Source organism: Lemur catta, chromosome 12 (genome assembly GCF_020740605.2).
Source record: "Lemur catta isolate mLemCat1 chromosome 12, mLemCat1.pri, whole genome shotgun sequence".
NCBI classification, from domain to species: domain Eukaryota; kingdom Metazoa; phylum Chordata; class Mammalia; order Primates; family Lemuridae; genus Lemur; species Lemur catta.
This window is the reverse complement of record NC_059139.1, coordinates 87,209,632-87,224,037: the sequence shown is the minus strand read 5'-3', so window position 1 is coordinate 87,224,037 and position 14,406 is coordinate 87,209,632.

The window sequence follows — 14,406 nt, the reverse complement described above, 5'->3', positions numbered from 1 at the left end:
CACTTTTGAACCACAGCTTAAATTCACCAGCCAAATCCTTAGTTATAAAATGTCTTCAGACCAAGGTGTAATTCTTCCAAACTTCTTCAGTAACTTCATTCTCAAGAGAAATGGAAAAAATAGTGAAAACCCAATCATTATCAGTGATGGTTAATTTTATGTGACAACTTAACTTAGCTCTCTGATTAAACATTATTTCTAGGTGTGTCTGTAAGGTGCTTCTGGAGGAGATTGGCATTTTAATTGGTGGGCTGAGTAAAGTAGATGGGCTTCCCCAATGTGGGCAGCATCATTCAGTCTGTAGAGGGCCTGAATAGAACAAAAAGTGGAGGAAAATTGGATTTGCTCTCCCTCTGCCTGACTGCTTGAGCTGGGACATCAATCTCCTCCCCTCAGAGCTCCTGGTTCTTAGGCCTTCAGACTCAGACTGGAATCTACACCTTTAGCTGTCCAGGTCCCAGGCCTTCAAAATACACCACTGGCCTTCCTGGGTCTCCAGCTTGCAGACAGTAAATCATAAGACTTCTCAGTCTCTGTAATCACATGAGCCTATGCCTTATAATAAATCTCTTTCTAGATTATACAAACAATATACTCTCTCTCTCTCTCTCTCTCTCTCTATATATATATATATATATATATATATATATATACACACACACACACACCAATAAGGTACACACACACACACACACATACACATACGGTACTGTCTTGTGTGTTTATGTTTTAAATTTGCCTAAGTAAAGAGTGCTTTAGATCTTATCTTACTTTTTCTTCTCAACACTATGTTTGAAGGATATATCCATATAACACTATTTCTAATAGAGATAGAGTTTTGTTACCTATTTGAGTATCCCCAATATATCACCTTTCTAACCCCCTAGATACAAATATATATTTTGTCTACAATGCCCTGCTCTAAAAATAATGCTTAATTAAATGTTCCTATATATTCCTTAAGGACCAGAACACAAGTTCCACAGGAGTGGAATGGGTGTATCATGGGACCTATGTATATTAAATTAAACTAAGTATCTCCAGATTAGCTCTTTGAGTCTATAGTCTCTGCTTTGCCTGTTTCTGTATTGGTTCCCTTTTTTTCCTAAGGCTTTCTTTTTTATATTCTAGATATTAATCCCTTGTCAGTTTTTGACTTCTCAAATAATGTCTCCCAATCTGTTTCCTTTAGTTGACTTTATTGAGGGTACCCTTCATTGAATAGAAATTTATAATTTTTATGTAGTCAAATTCATCTTTTTTTATCTTATGACTTATATTTTAGGGATTAGGTACTAAGTCTTCCACAACTCAGGATCATAGAGAAATTTTCTGATGTATTTTCATTCACTTTACAGTTTTTACCTTTCATACTTAAGCCTGTAATCAACGTAAACTGTAAATTTGAGAACTAACTTTATTTTTCTCTATTTAATGACCTGATTTCTCAATATTATCTAAGAGAGAAATAATTATTTTCCACTAGGTCTACTTCTATCAATTATTAGTTCCCATGTAAACATGGTCTTGTTTTTGAGCCCTCAATTCTGTTCCATTTCTACGGCTTTGCAATAGTCTTCAGTTTCAGAACTATCATTTTTCTGAGATAAACTCACCTACATCATTTTTTTTCTTTTAGTCTCTGGATTCAGCTTGCTAACAATTGAGTAAAAAATTTTGCATCTCTATTCATAAGTGAGAGTCATATAAAAATATTCTCTCTTGAATTATTTGTAGAAGTTATGATCTCCCTAATTTTTCCCAGGCAATAGCACACAGACTTTAGAGCAGGCATAGACTCCTTGATTTTAGGGGAAATTAGGTCCCTCTCTTAGGGATAGAAGATGAATCAGGATTGGTTTAATCCAGTCATAGAAATTCTATACTCCTCTGCCAGTGATGGTTCTGGGAATCTGTGTGTGACCCAGTTCTGGACAAAGAAACATAATAAAAAACATGCTCTGGAGCTTTCCTTCCTCAATATATAAATAACCTTACTTGGGAAAAGCTTTACCCTGCCTCTCTCTTTTCTAGGAACTCTAGTTTGTCATTGTGAGCCTGTAAGTCATGACATGAGATAACAACCATAAAGATAAAAAGGTAATAATAAAAGTGGTACAGAAAAAGGTTAAAAAGAAAATAGGCTCTTGATGGCATCACTAAGCAAATGAATAAACTCTATCAACTCTAAGCATGATAATTTTTGTATGTAAGAAAAGTAACCACTATTTGTTCAAGCATGACTAAATTTTTAGTGATTTGAAGCTGAATTCATCCTAAATTATATACTCTATCTTATAGTATGTTTCCCCAGAAACAGATCCTAAGATAAGGATTCAAGATGTAAAAATCCTATGTAAATATTAATAAAATGCAAAGATATGTGAAAAGGATAATATAGTGAGATCAAATTAGGTTTATTCCAGTAATACAAGGCTGATTTAACATTTGAAAATCAATGTAATTCACTATATCAAAAGATTAAATTAGAAAAATCATATGATCATCTCAGTAGATGCAGGAAAATGATTTTATTAAATTAAGCATTTATTCATGATAAAATTTCTCTCATACTAGAAATATATGGAAAGAGCTTATTATGCAAAAATGTTTCTGTGAATCCTATTGCAAACATCATAGTGAATGGTAAAATATTGAAAGCTTCACTTCTGAGAATGAGGATGAAATATGGATGTCTGTTATCACTTCTAATCATCACCATCCTAGCTATTGCAAGAAGGCAAAGCAAAAAAAAAATATGAAAAAGATTGGAAGAAAAAACTAAACTAATCGTTTTTTCCAAATGACATAATAGGTATGAAAAAATCACAAAGAATCTATAGATAAACGTTAGAATTGTTCCCTCAATTCAGAATAAATACAACATCCAAAATCTGTTTTATGTCTGTATACTAGTGACAAACAAAATTTAAATTTTAAAGTTTAAATTTAGAGACATTTATAATAACATTAAAAAAATCTAACAGCTTGGAAAAAAAATCTAACGAATGAAAGCAAAAAGTCTATAAAATATTACTGAGAGAAATAAAGAAGCCCTAAGTAAATATTGAGATGTAATATATTCATGTATTGTGAATCAATATTGTACAGATGTCTATTTCCATTGTTGATCTATAGATTCAATAAAATTCCAAACAAAATCCCAGCAGGTGTATCTGTGGAAACTGGCTAACTTAAATGTTATGTAGAAATAAAAAGGATCAGTAATAACTAAGACCTCTTAAAGAAAAACAAATTGGAAAGCTTCCACTACTGAATATGATGCTACATTATTTAAGACAGTTGATATATTGATGTAAACATAGACAAAGAAACCAATATAACAGAATAAAGAGTGTACAACAAGAAAGTATAATAGGAAGACCCTCCTTCCCTCCATAGAGACACTGACTCAAATATAATACAAAGACTAATTTAATACCCCTTTGTGAGAAATCCAGAAACCAGTCAAGAGGTTCCTGCACCAGAAGAGAGAACATGACACCAGTCACATCAAAGGCAGTAGGACAATTTTTGGTACTGATTCAGCATAATCCCTCTGCCTACTCAGCACAGCAAAATCATAAGAAAACTCCAAGCCCCCAGGCTCTCTGTGGGGAGGGGAAGAGAAGACTGAAACGTAAGTCCAACATTCAGAATTTTCAGGTGTCTGTTTTCCGTCTTTCCTGAATCCAAATGCTCACTAGAAAGGGAACCATGTTGGGTGCCACTGAGAAAAAAAGGCAATGATTTAGAGGACTCTGTCACCATAGTTCCTCCCTCTGAATCAGCACAGAATGGTCAAACACTTGCAACTTCTGATATCTCCCTTGGGAGGGAGAGAGTTGGAGCATACATTCAATGTTCTGGCTTTTGGGGGAAAACCTAAGGGAATGGGTTTCTGTCTGACATAGCTCAGAGTACTGATGGGATCTGGCATGCTTTAGACTCCTAGGATCTACTGAGAATTAAAAAGCTGGGTGGCTTTCTGTTGCTTCAAAGGACCCACAGTGCAGCAGAAAGAGGCTGATACAGCTTGATGTCCATTCCCTCTGAGGAGTGGGGAGAAGAGGGAACATGAATCCAACATTCTGATTTTTCAGGGGCTGCCCTAGGGACTGGTTTCTTTCTTACCCAACTCATCTGAGCACTTACAGGACCCAGCATACTCTAGAAGTTGTGGGGTTGGGGGGGCACAGAAAACAGAGGACAGCTGGGTAGCTTGCTGCAGGTCCAGAGAACCTGCCATGCTATGGACAGACATCAAAGGAAGTAAGATATTACAAGCCCTGAAAAGAAGAGAGCAGCAAATTCCTCCAAATGAGAATTTGAATTCACAGGTTCAGTGGAGACATACCAATAGAAAAGGTTTGAGAGGCCCCCAAAATTTCTACCTACACTGACTGATGAAGACTTTTCCCTGTGTGAAGCCAGTCAGATTCCAAAACAAATTTACAAGGCATAAGAGTCAACAGGGAAATGTGGTCCAATTAAAGGAACAAAATAAATCTCCAGAAACCACCCACAAAGAAACAGAGGTATATGAATTACCTGACAAAGAATCCCAAATCATCATCATAAAGATTCTCAACAACCTGGGAAAAATAATGCTTGAAAAAAATGAGAATATCAACAAACAGTTAGAATACATACATAAAGAGCCAAACAGAAATTTAGATCTGAAGAATATAATAACTGAGTTGAAAAATTCACTAGAGGAGCTTAAACAGCAGATATAACCAGGTAGAAGAAAGAATCAGCAAACTTGAAGACAGGTCATTTGAAATTATCCAGTCAGAGGTGCAAAAAGTGAAAAAGAATAAAGAAGAGTGAAGAAAGGCTAAGGAACTTAAGGGAAACCATCAGGCAAAAGAATAATATATGCATATGGGAGTTCCAGAAGAGAGAGAGAGAAAGAAAACAAAGGCAGAAAACTTATTTGAAGAAATAATGGCCAATACCTTCCCAAATCTAGAGAAAGAAATGAACATCCAGATTGAAGAAGCTCAACAGATTCCAGCTAAGAAGAATCCAAAACATCCGCATTAAGATACATTACAGTCAAATTGTCAAAAGTCAAAGACAAAGAAAATTTTGACAGCACCAAGAGAAAAGTGATTCATCATATGGGAGGGCATCCCCATAAGTTAATGAGTATACTTCTCATCAGAAACCTTGCCAGAAGAAAATAGGGTGATATATTCCAAGTCCTGAAAGAAAAAATACTAAATCAAGACTGCGATAACTGTCATTCAAAAATAAAGGGAGATAAAGACTTTCCCAGGTAAACAAATCCTGAAGGAATTGATAACCACTAGTCCTGTTTTATAAGAAATGCTAAAAGAATTCTCTCAAGTTGAAATGAAAGGACATCAGACAGCAACATGAAAGTACACAGCTTACTGGTAAAGGTAAGTATATAGATAAATGCAGAATACCATAATACTGTAGCAGTGGTGCCTAAATCACCTTTAATTCTGGTTTAAAAGTTAAAAGAAAAAGCATTTAAAAACTATAACTATAAATATATGTTAATGGATACACAATATAAAAGAGTATAATTTGCAACATCAGTAACATAAAATGCAGAGGGGAGTAATAGAGTTTTTCTATGTGATTGAAATTAAGTTGTTATCAACTCAAAATAAATTGCTGTTTTATGAACCACAAAGAAAATATTTATACAAGAGAAACAAAAGACATGAGAATAGAATCAAAACATGTCATTACAAAAAAAATTAACAAAACACCAAAACACAATGGAAGACAGCAAGAAAGAAAAAGGAAGTCAAAAAAGTTACAAGACAAAATAATTAACAAATGGCAATAGTAAGTCCTTCTCTACCAGTAATTACTTTAAATTTACATGGATTAAACTCCCCAATCAAAACACATAGAGTGGATGAATAAATTTAAAAAATAAAGTTCAACTATATGTCCTCTGCAAGAGACTCACTTTAGATTTAAGGATACAAATAGGTTGAAAGTGAAAAAAAGGAGAAAGATATTCCATACAAATGGTAACCAAAAGTGAGCATTGGTAACCATACTTAATATTGGATGAACTAGACTTTAACTCAAAAACTGTCCCAAAGATGAAGAAGGATACTATATAAAGGTAAAGTCTTTTTTTTTTTTTTTTGAGACAGAGTCTCACTCCGTTCCCCAGGCTAGAGTGCTGTGGCGTCAGCCTAGCTCACAGCAACCTCAAACTCCTGGGCTCAAGTGATCCTTCTGCCTCAGCCTCCCAAGTAGCTGGGACTACAGGCATGCGCCACCATGCCCGACTAATTTTTTGTATATATTTAAGTTGTCTAGCTAATTTCTTTCTATCTTTAGTAGAGACAGGGTCTTGCTCTTGCTCAGGCTTGTCTTGAACTCCTGAACTCAAATGATCCACCCTCCTCAGCCTCCCAGAGTGCTAGGATTACAGGCATGAGCCACCGCACCCAGCCAAGGTAAAGTATTTATTCACCGGAATTATAACAATCATAAACATGTATGCACCCAACATCAAAGTACCCAAATAAACGAAACAAATATTGACAGAACTGAAGGGAAAAATACACAGTAACACAAAAATAGTAGATTTCAATACCCCACTTTCAATAATGGTTAGAACACCCCAACAAAAGATCAATAAAGATGTAGAGGAGTTGAGCAATGCTGTAGACCAAATGGCTCTAACAGACTTACACAAAACATTTCACCCAACAGAAGCAGAATACACATTGCATTCAAGTGCACATAGAACTTTCTCTAAGAGAGATCACATGTTAGGTCACAAAACAAGTCTTAACAAAGTTAAGAAGATTGAAATCATATCAAGTATCTTTTCCAAAAACAGTGGAATAGAAATCAATAGCAGGAAAAAAACTGGGAAATTCACAAATATGTGAAAATTAAACACCACATCCTTGAACAATGAATGAGTCAAAAAAGAAATCAAAAGTGAAATTAGAAAATATCTTGTAACAAGCAAAACCAGAAACAGAACATATCAAAACTTACAAGATGCAGCAAAAAGTGGTACTAAGCGGAAAGTTTATAGCAATAAAAAAACAAAATAGAGAAAAGAAAAAATAAAACTGAATTGGTTTTTTGAAAAGATTAATAAAGTTGACAAAACTTTAGACAAAGAAAATCATAAATGAAAGAAGATATTATAACTGATGCAAAAAGAAATGAAAAGGATTATAAGAGACTACTATAAACAATTATATGCCAACAAATTGGGCAACCTAGAACAAATGGATAAATTTTTAGAAATGTGTAATCTAGCAAGATTAAACCATGAAGAAACAGAAAATACAAACAGACCTTTATGTAGTAAAGACATTGAATCAGAAATCAAAAACTTCCCAGCAAAGAAAAGCCCAGGACCAAATGGCTTGACTGGTAAATTTTACCAAATATTTAAAAAAGAATTAATGCCAATACTTCTCAAATTGAAGAAGAAGAAACACTTCCAAACTCTTTTTATAGGCCAGTATTACCCTGATCTCAAAACCAGATAAAGACACCACAATTTTAATGGCAAAGGGCTTGATTCCAGAACTCCAACAGATCAATAAGAAAAAGACAAATGACTTAATTAAAAAATGGCCAAATGATTTGAACAGACACTTCATAAAAGAATATTAAAATTGCAATAAACATGTAAAGTCTTACTCAACTGTATTAGTAATTAGAGAAATGCAAATTAAAAACCACAATTTGATATCACTACACTCTTAGTGAAATATCTAACATTAAGACTGACATCAACCTCAAGTATTCCTGTGAATCACAAAAGCTCTCATATACTGCTGGTGAAAATATAAATTGGTAAAAACAGTTGGAAAACTGCTGGTCACATCTACTAAAGTTACAATACATACTCCCAATGACCAGCAGTTTTATTCTTTGTTTAACCATTCACCTGTTGTTTCCAGTTTGGGGCTATTATAAACTACTACTATAAATATTTGCATACTGGTTTTTGTGTGAATATGTGTCTTTATTTCTCTGGTTTAAACTTTCAGGAGTACAACTGCTATTTCATACAGTAGTTGCATGTTTAATTTTTAAAGAAACTGAACTATTTTCCAGAGGAGTTTTTTTTTAAAAAACTATTTTAACTATTAATATTTTTAACCATTTTTAAAGAAACAAACTATCTTCCAGAGGAGCTGTACCATTTAACATCCCCACAAGCAATGTATGAGTGATCCAGTTTCTCTGCATTCTCAGTCAGTTGTCACTACTTTTTATTTTAGCCATTCTGATAAATACATAGTGATATATCATTGTGGTTTTAATTTGAATTCTCCAGTTCATCAATATTGAACATCTTTTCATTTGCTGGTTTACTACCTGTATATCTTTGGTAAAATGTCCTTCCGTGCCTTTGCCCATATACTAATTGGATTGTTTCCCTTTTTAACCACCGAGTTTGGGGAATTCTTTATATAGCATATCCTAGATACTATTTTTTGTGTTGGATATGTGGTTTGCTAGTTCTTTGTCAGATACGTGGGTGCTCTTCCCCTCTGTAGCTTGTCTTATCATTCTCTTAACAGGATCTCTCACAGAACAACATTTTTAATTTTGATAAAGTCCAATTTATCAATTTTTCCTTTTATACATTGTGCTTTGGTGTCAAGTCTAAGAATGTTTTCCTAGTCCTAGATCCTGAAATTTTTTTTGCATGTTTTCTTCTAAAAGTTTTGTAGTTTCATGTTTTACATTTAAACCTGTGATTCATTTTAATTTTTTACCTATGGATGTTCAATTGTTCCAGCACCATTTTTTCAGATTTCTATCTTAACTCTATTAAATGCTTTTGTACCTTAGTCAAAAATCAGTTAGTCATGTTTGTGTGGGTATATTTCTGGGTTCTTTACACTGCTCCAATGATCTATTTGTCTAACCCTCTGCCAGTACCACACAGTATGGAATATCGTAACTACGTAATAACTCTGGAAGTTGAGAGCCTGTTTGGAGGTTCTAGCAGGGGAGCACAGCTACTCGCATACCCTTGACCGAAGAATGGTCCTCCTCTGTCAGGGAAGGTCGTCCTCTTTGACCAAGTGCACAGCTTCAGGAGGGACACACATGGAGCAGTGAGGAAAGAAGGAGACACCCGCCTAACCAGCCAGATCAGCCTAATCCACTGTGGCAATCAATGAGGCGACAGATGTCACAGCCAGATTGCCCTCACATCTGGCTCTTGAAGTTCAGGAGATGAATTCTTCATTTTTTTCCAAAATTGTTCTAGCTATTGTAGACTAGTAGGACAGCCACCACGTCGACTCATACGTAGTTCTCTGGTTTTCATTTTTATACCCACCTCTATTTTAGTTTTGTACTGATTTTCTTCACTTTCTTATACCTTAGTTATGCATTTAGAGTGATTTGTTATACTTCTTACAAGGTTTAAATATATTTTGTCATAGGAAGGTTTTCATTATATTTATATAGATAAAATGCCAACTACTATTATTTTTATTAAGCTGTTAAATTCTCTTAATATTTTATTTGGAACATATCATCTAGGTTCATAAGTAAAATAAGCTTATAATTTTATTTCTTATGGTTTCATTTGAATTTGTAACCAAGGTTATAGTAGTATCTAAATGAGTTGGATGGATTTCTTTTTTTTAATATGTTTTCTGTAATAATCTATATGATATAGAGATATTCTATTACTCATATTTTTTATAAAATTCTTCTATTGTGTATTCTAGGTCTGAGATTTCCCTAGGGGGGTGTCTTTAAGCTCCACTATTGCTTTTTTAATGATTGTTGGTCTATTCTTGTTCTCTCTTTTTACTCATACCAATTTTGGCATTTTAAGAAGTCACTCATTTCATCTATGCCTTAAATTGTAGACATATATTTCTTCATAATGTTTTCATTATTTTAAATCGTATGCTATATGCAATTATATGGCAATTTTTTTTCTATGTTTTGTCTTCTTTCTTCTCTTCCCATCTAGTCTAAATCAATCTTGGTAGAGGTTTGTCTCTCAGAAATCTTTTCAAACCAGCTCTTGAGTTTGTTCTCTACTGGAGGCCTTTAGACATAAAATAATAATGTCCTAAAAACATTTTGGTTATAAAGTTTTTTTATAGCTATAGACTCAATATATTATAAAGTAAATCAAGAATGTATTTACATCTAGATAGTGCTAAAGACCAATGGGTTTCTTTTTTATTATGATCAGCATTTTCATTTGTCTGGCCCTCTTATACTTAACACCTAAATCACATCATCTTTGTCACCCATTATCCAACACTCACAGTATCTGAGTTGCCCATGCAACAGCTGTATTCCAACAGTCACCACATCATGACAAATGGCATTCTCCCTAATATAAATTATGTCCCCTAAGAAAACAAAAATATCATTTCTACTTCCACTGATAAAAATGCCTGCTGTGGGAGAACTCCCTGTACTTACTTTTTTTGTTTTCCTTGTTTTTAAAAAAATAGAAAGATAGAAAGCCAATTGAACTGTCTCTAAAATTTTTCATAGGGGCAATGAAATAAAACTTAGAATCACACAATTTCATGTTAAAATTGACACTAGACATCAAATAGATCATTGCCCTCCTTTTGCAATTGAAGAATTCTTGGCCTGGAGGGTTGACGTGTACAAGATGACGCAATGAGAACCAGAACTCATTTAGACCACTGATTATAGCCTGAGAATGAACTGATTTTTTTTTCTTACTGGAACATGCTAAATAAAGGAGTAAAATTCCCAGAAACTACAAACTTAGTAGTGATGGCAGTGATGAAGGGAGGATGGAGAACTGGGAATGCAAGAGGGAAAACAGAATTTAGAGAAAGAATCCTACAAAGCAATTTTAATGAGAGAAACATAAATTTGAGAAGACTGTTACCATATGATAATAAATAAAAACTAACCTTTTTTATTCATGTCATTTTTTATAAATTAAAGCCAAAGCTCCCATTTGCATTTTATCATGTATATTGGTATTATTGTTCTCATTGTTAAAACAATATGTTTACCTTCAAGTTATCTTTGCAATTATGGAGGATGGTGTTCAGGAACGAAAGCAAACAGAAAACAGGCATCCACATTTCTTTCACTAGATAATGCTAACTCATGCCAGCATTTCCTGTCTGTCACATTTGCAATCTAGGAAAAAATGTAATGCAATTTAAGCTCTGAGCCTAATCATCAATGACCTTTAAACTCTGAAACCAGTGCTACTGCCCACATACTAAATGCAATTATGAAATTCGATTTCCTATGTGTAGTAGGCAATGAAACTGTTTTAATTGACACTGATATATATTTGTAATAACTTCTGTATAAATTAAAAATCAATGCCAATTTCAACTCTCTGGGTAATTTTTTATTGAACAGATAAAAATTTCACAGGGGTTCAACATTTGCAAATGGCAAAATAATAAGTAAAGCAGAAAAAAAAACAACAATCTGGCACAGCACTCAGCTGTTCTAAATCCAGAAATGGTCTTTAGGCTACAGGGCCTACCAAGCCCATTGAGCAAACTTACCAGGCTCTAAGGTTGCTTCAGAATTCAGGAAGATTCCCAAAATGATATGGGAAGTAGGAGCTCCTCCATCATGTCAACATTTCCTCTACCCCTCCCTTCAGACTGACCCACCCGCACCAGCGCATCTCTACTTCCTCGTCTTTTCCTGAGACCCTTTCGTTCTGTCTTAAATGAGACATAGCTGAGGGTACCGGAGCGATCCTCACTATGGTCCAACTAGGTACTTGCACTCATTCTGGAAGACCAGGCCACTGACCCAGCTTGCAGTGGTCAGGCTTCGAGTGGACTATGCTAACCAGAAAAGTCAACATACATGAAACACTGTGCATGAATGCACCTGTGTGTGGGCACGCAAACCCCACTGGTGAGACAGCTGTTGTTGAGGCTGTTCCGACTTACAGTTGGCATTTATAGGTAAAAAGTTCCCAATTCCTTTCATTACCAATGAGAGGAAAGGCGGGGTCCTGTGGACACTCGATATCTCAAAGCAGCAGACTCTCCTATAAAAGGATAGCCAGTCCCTCCTTAGTGCACTCACCTAAGCTTTTCCTTCTTAAACTGCTGGCTAGAATTTAACAGGACTTTATAGATGGCAAATGCTACAAATTGAAAAAGCTGTCAGAGCTATTATTTTCTTTTTTTTTTCCACATTGATTTCATCTGAAACTGAACATATCAGCAATTATGCCTGCCAAATCTAGGCTGAAACTTCCTATACAATTTTGAAAGTGTCCTCTATTGTCATCGACTATCTGGAGTTGGTTCCTCCTTATGAATTCTTGTACATAAACAATGAAAGCCAGTGGTTGACTATAGTGGTATTTTCAAAAGTTTCTTTTCCAGGGGTCCAAGCCAGGTAGTGTTCCTCATAATAAGAAATGAGACCTACGTATTTGTGTTAAAAAGAAGACAAATATATATGAATTGTGTAGCAATACAAATTGTGTTCAGCTGGGTTGGTAAAACCTACACAAAACTAATGTATGGTACAATTTTTATAATATATATTTGTGTTTACATATGTGCATATGTATATATATGTAACTAGATTACTATAATACAAACAATAGCATGGCAGGATATTACATGTTTTTATTTACTTTTCACTTACCCATTTTTCTAAGGTTTCTACAGTAATCTTGCATTACTTTTGTTACAAAAATATTTTTTTAAACTAGCATGAGATGAGCTATAGGAAGAATGCTTGAGGGACATACGTCTCCTTACATAGACTCAAAAAACCCAAGTATATATAAACAGAAGGAAATTTACAATTGAATGTAAGTAAACATACATAGAGCTCAGAAAATAGAGTTGAGCCTGTGAAAATAGCAGAGCTGGAATTGCCTCCCCAGAATATTTATATACACCCACAAAGATATTTATATAAACTTGTGGTCCAAGACTCCCCATGTTACATTCTTGCCATTTATGCAGCCCTGGGGGCCCCACAAGGGCCTCCTTTACAATCCTGCTCTTGGGTGCTTCAACCTTGCTCTGACATATAAATTCACAGGGAACTGTATTATAATATGGGGAATCTACTCAAATAACAGCTCAAAAACCAAAAAGCCACCAAACTTCTAAATGCCATTATGTTTTAGGAGAAATAAGGGCCAAGGGAGAAGAAGGAGTGGTTAAAAAAGCAAACAACAACAACAAAAAACCGACTTGCTTCTTTTAAGCCAAAAGTACTAAATTGTAACTGCCTTGTAAATCTCTACCAATTTGTGCTCGATGTAAATCTCAAACAGGAGTTCTCTTAGTGAACCCTCCCCTAGAAAGTGGTTGCCAGGATGTTTATAGAATCGTTACTGGTTTAAGTTTGTTTCTGCAGGAAAAGTCTCAGCTGCAGCTCCATTTATTTGTGGATACGAAAATGTATTTCGAGACGCAGTGAGTTTTTTCATATTTAAAAAAAAGACTTCAGACTTTAATTCAGACCATAATTACATTCTCACAAAGAAATTGAGAAATGAAATTTTCTTTCTTTCTTTCTTTCTGTTTTTTTCTGGTAGATCAATGGCTTTATCCAAGCAACAGCTCATGAATAAATCTCTTTTTAAAGATCTAAAATGTGACACAAGCTCATTATTTAAAAAAATTCAAATAACTAAGTGTATAGCTTTAAGGTGGAAAGGCTGTGGTATAGTATTCTGAACTAGAGCTGCATTCTCAATGATAAATCTTTTTTATTTTTTTAATTATTGGGAAAGTGCATTTTCGGTTAAAGTGAGATCTGTGAGATCACTTTTCCTACAGATATTTCAAGTGTAACAAAATAATGCAACAGTAATCTGTAAGACTTTTTCAGTAATAGATGTTTTTCCTCAGTAAATCAATGCAAAGGCTAATTGGGGTGGAAGGTGACTATCTCTCGTGGTTATAAATACATTTGCATTGCTATCAATCTTTTCCACCACCGATGTTAAACGAGGCTGAACAACCTAGAGAAAAAAAATAAATAAATAAAGTGAAGTTTAATGTTAGCACATAGTAAATGCTGCCATCAAGTGGCTAAATGGAGAGTTGCCCTAACAAAAAGTAAAGTCAACTACATTATTAACACAATGTTTAAAATGTGGATTCAATCTTATTCATAGTTTGATGTATAAACTATGAATAAGTTACAATAAAAAACAAACAGGGTCCAAATGTGGCCTGTGGATTATTTTTGTATGGTCCTCATGCTAAAAATGTGGCCCACAAAGCCTGAAAAAAAACAAAACAACACTCTGCTAGTGAACATTCCTATAGTAGCTTATTACTAAATCATATGTCCTCATCTCATATCTTGTCTATTGCAATATTATATGTTAGAACATTATACCTTGGAATATTTAATGTTAAGTCATTGAACTCAATTTTCTTATAT